Source organism: Salmo salar, chromosome 12 (assembly GCF_965601325.2).
Source record: "Salmo salar chromosome 12, fSalSal1, whole genome shotgun sequence".
In the NCBI taxonomy this organism is placed as follows: Eukaryota; Metazoa; Chordata; class Actinopteri; order Salmoniformes; family Salmonidae; genus Salmo; species Salmo salar.
The window spans coordinates 67,936,076-67,941,148 of NC_138302.1; positions in this window are offsets into that span (position 1 = coordinate 67,936,076).

Sequence of the window (5,073 nt, forward strand, 5' to 3'; positions counted from 1 at the left end):
TGTAACTTGATGTGGGATAAGAGACAATCTACCCCCTTGTGGTTGGATATATAAAGAGAGAACTGTTGATCACTGCAGCCAGGGTTGAGTTAGAAGGGTTAAAACTAAAGCAGGCATATTGTCCTTTATGTTGTGGTGGTCGAATTGGTGGTTGACCTGCCCCCCCCAAAAAAATATAATACATGTTTGCGATGGAAAAATGCTTTCAGTGTAAACTTAAATCACTAAAACCAAATAGAAAGTATGTAGAAAAGATAATGGCCCTATACATTTTTCAATAATAGCCTAAAATCTTTGAGAACTTACACTCAACAAAATAAAAGCTAGACAATCAGACCCTCAATGATTTTGTTATAATGTTTGAGAATAAGAATACAGCTTTAACCATGTCAAAATACTTAGAATTGTAGGAAATTAGCTTAAAAACCTCATTATTGAGGTTCATTATTAGTGCTGACAAACTCAGATCTGAACATCTTCAGTTAGGATCAAAACCTAAGGCAAGTTCACTGTCACTGACACAATCAACAGTATATAACGTCAAAGTAGATGTAGTGTGATGGAGTTACAGTATTGTTCAAGGGCTATGTTTTGTGGGCCGGCAATCATTTTTTAGGCTCACAGAGTCAAGTTGAACATGGCAAAACTATGCCAGAACACATGGCTGTGGAATACTGCAGAAGTTAAGAGAACAATGTCACTCAGTAACTCCTCATACCTGTAAGCATCTCTCTCCCCCTATCCTCCCATCAGTCTTTTTGACATTGGAGGAACCGAGGGCCCAGGGCTGTGTCACCACAGTATCCTGACACAGTGTCTGGAGTTGGGTGATAGTGAGGGTGCTGGAGGGCGAGAGGGGGCCCAGCAGGCTGAGCTGCCCAAGGGCCGGAAGCCCAGCCTGGGCAGCGGTTAGTCAGCAACATCCCCCCTGAGAACCGCCATGCACCCCTGGGGGAAGTGGCACACGTGACCCGTTCCATTTCAACAGCCCTGGAGCACAGAGTACACAGTGTATTTACGAACAACAACCTGTCTCACCTCACTTCGGCACTGGTACTAGATAGACATTGGGCAACAGTGACCCTGAGAGTCAGCAGACAGGTGCTTTCACAACCCACTCTTCTCTGGTTCTGTGCCAACATTACCATGGCAACCTCAAAGCACTACTGGTGATGTTCAAGAGCGTTATATGACCAAGAGGCACTCAGTGTTACTCTTTTTCTGCTTTTCCCGTATTAGATACAACCTTTTGGGAACACATGGTACAAGTCTACAATCAGTTGGCCCGTTTAGTTGTGTAAAGTTCAAATACCGTAAAACAGAAAGACTGTTATGCAAAGAGATCCAACAGAATGAAACTCATCCTGACCCAAACAGGCCCAATCAAAGTGGGGGCCTGGATTTGGAGCAGGACTGTGTATCCAGCCTTCCATTAGGGCCGTATCCTGACACACGCAGCAGGTCTGAACACAGTAACCCCTAGAGCAGATCTCAACACCAGATGGCAGCGTTGCCTGGGGGTTGACGCTTGAAGTTGAGAGACGGTTCTGGAAAAAGAATCTCTTTCTGACCTGTACTAAAAAGTTCATCTGGGAACAAACTAGGCAAAAGCCTAAAAGATTCACAAGCGAACACACAGAGGCAATGTGCAGCTACGTGCAGAATCACAATGTGTGTAAGCAAGGTCTCCGTCACCAGACAATGGATATTGTGTTTTGTAGGAACATAAATAGTAAGGTAACATACAGTGCATACAGAAAACACAAGTGTGTATAAGAAGCACATTGTGGCGGAGCAGAGCGGAGGGGGACAGGGGACGTGATCAGTGCCCCTCTATGGGAATAAGAGGCTGATCCCACTGCCCTGGGATTTGACCTCATGATTATTCCATCCTCTATGGTTCTCTGGCTGTATCATATATCCTACAGTGGAGGATCAGCTTAGTATGATACCATTCTATAGCCATTGCACAGAGATATGAAGAGTATGTGGGGACAGGAGTTTTCAAATCGTTTAGTGCTGTGAGTCATTCCACTCTTGTTACCCTCCAAATAATCTGTACGGTAGAGTGCAGTTCAACCACAAAACACAGTGGGTCCTAATGTGATCTTTAGCAACTGTTGAAAGTATGTAAAACGTATGAATACTGAATAGCCATATGAAAATTATATGACAATAGCTGAGGATGGCAATCCCACATTCACTCCTGTAGGACTAGAGTTTAGACTTGAGCTAAGCTTCTGCTGACCTGAGTCATGCTTTACCTTATCTCAACACTTGGAGCAGCAGATCCTGGCCTACGGGTCATTTGGGGCACATAGAGTGAGGGGCTAGTAAGAGAGAGTTGTGACATGTGACTCAGAGTCTCTGGGCTGCTGGGCTAGGTCACTTCATTTCCTATGCTGAGGCATAAAGGCTTGGCGCTCAGCTACAGGGGCAGAAGAGGGATTGCAAGGAAAAGATGAGAGTGAAAAAGGGGATAAAGAGAAAAGAGAGCTCAGTAAGTGAGAAGCTGCAGTCTCTTACTTTATCCCTTTATGATCTTTAATGTGTAAAGATCCCTACGAAGGGATGCACTCTGGACCCAATGTAAGGTGAGGTGAGTGAGTTTGGGGGAGGGTGAGAATGTGTGTGTCGGCGGTGGGGTGGGGGGGTTAGTAAGGCGGAGGGGGGGTTAAGAGTCCGTTAGGGGCGACCCTCCCTGACCACCAGCCCACTGAGAGGGGACGGGATGTGTCTGCTAATAATACCGGGCCTGCGGCACACCAGAGAAAGACAGGGTTCCGTTTGAAACCGGATCCCACCAAAACAAGTGTATCCTGATGTGGTAAGGAGAGGGGTTAGGGGAGGGAAGGAGAAGATAGAGGGCGCCGTGTGGCTGGCCTAACTCTCCTTCTTTTCTCTGTTTCTAATGCTCTCTCTGTACTCACAGGTGGGTTGAGTGGAAGAGAGGGGAGGTGCGGTGGAGGGGCTTTTTTTGTGAGGGACGGTTTGTTGTGTAATTGGTTGGTAACCTCAAGCAACACCTTCTCAAATCAAATGTGTAGGCGTGCAGTGTATCTCCAACCACAAACTCCACACACGTACTGTATATGAAGACAACAGTAGATGCCATAAATGTTGTACACACTAATAGAGGGTGAAAGGAAGGAATTTAGTCTGCAGAATGTGCTGATTTGCTCTCCAATAATCCAGTGCTCAACTGTCATCTGTCACCTTTACAAGAGAGAGGAGGAAAGGGTAGGATGAGGATGAGGCAGAATCTAATCCTCATATCAAAGGGATGTCACACCTTAATAAAACTGCCCTGAAAGTCACAAACAGATACACACAGAGTGTTAAGTTTAGTTTATTCATTTGACCATTTTAAAAAACAAGCACATAAAACTAGAAAAAGCCACACATGCACATGAGTTAAAGCATGGAGGATAACACACAATAAAGTCTGGGACTTATTTCCATTGTTAAGTCATGGAGGATAACACACAATAAAGTCTGGGACTTATTTCCATTGTTAAATCATGGAGGATAACACACAATAAAGTCTGGGACTTATTTCCATTGTTAAAGCATGGAGGATAACACACAATAAAGTCTGGGACTTATTTCCATTGTTAAAGCATGGTGGATAACACACAATAAAGTCTGGGACTTATTTCCATTGTTAAGTCATGGAGGATAACACACAATAAAGTCTGGGACTTATTTCCATTGTTAAATCATGGAGGATAACACACAATAAAGTCTGGGACTTATTTCCATTGTTAAAGCATGGAGGATAACACATAATAAAGTCTCGGACTTATTTCCATTGTTAAAGCATGGAGGATAACACACAATAAAATCTGGGACTTATTTCCATTGTTAAATCATGGAGGATAACACACAATAAAGTCTGGGACTTATTTCCATTGTTAAAGCATGGAGGATAACACACAATAAAGTCTGGGACTTATTTCCATTGTTAAAGCATGGAGGATAACACACAATAAAGTCTGGGACTTATTTCCATTGTTAAATCATGGAGGATAACACACAATAAAGTCTGGGACTTATTTCCATTGTGGTCTTCTTGAGACAAGATGGCTAGGCAAGATCAAACACAGTTGAACACAGTATGACTGCGAGATAAGAAAAAAAGAAGAAGATCTATCTCATCATTGCAGTTACATCATAGGGGTCATTCATATGGGCACAGAAGACATCAAACAGTATTTTTAAAGCTGCCCAGAGAGGACGCTGTTTTTATGGGCTGAAGCAACTCATTCCACTCTGTGGCTCCGGTACACAAGAAGGTACCTTTCCCAGCATTACTCATGAACCTGTATAAGCACACATTAGCAACACCTGATCTGGTGCTGTGGTTGTGTGCATCCCTAACATAGGAAAAGTAACCAGTCAGATAACTAGGTGCAGAACCATAAATACTCCTGTAAACCAGACCCAGTCTAATCTGGGACACCCTATCCTCAACAGGTGTAACCGATGTGAAATGGCTAGTTAGTTAGCGGTGGTGCGCGCTAATAGCGTTTCAATCGGTGACGTCACCCGCTCTGAGACTTGAAGTAGGGTTGCCCCTTGCGTTGCAAGGGCCGTGGCTCTTGTGGCGTGATGGGTAACGATGCTTCGGTGGGTGTCAGTTGTTGATGTGTGCAAGGGTCCCTGGTTCGAGCCCAGGTTGGGGCGAAGAGAGGGATGGAACCTACACTGTTACACAGGCAGCCAGTTGAGTTCCTGAAAGCAGCTCCTGCCTATGTGAATAAGTTGACTCACCTTCAATACTACCCTGATCAGCTTATTCTGGGCTATCTGGAGCTTCCCCTTCAGAAGCTTAGATAAGCCCCAAACCAGGAAGTACAAGCATAGTCAAAATGACATTGAACGAGGGCAGTGGCTAGCACTCTCATGAAGTCCTTATCAAGCAGCTTGGACTTTCTAGCCAAAACCTTAGTCCAGGCATTAACCTTCCCTAGCACTTTAGTGACCATGCTCACACGCCGCAAGCTTCGTTCAAAGATGCATCCCAGGTAGCTAACAGAGGTTTCAGTAGTCAGCATCTCACTCCCTAACTTC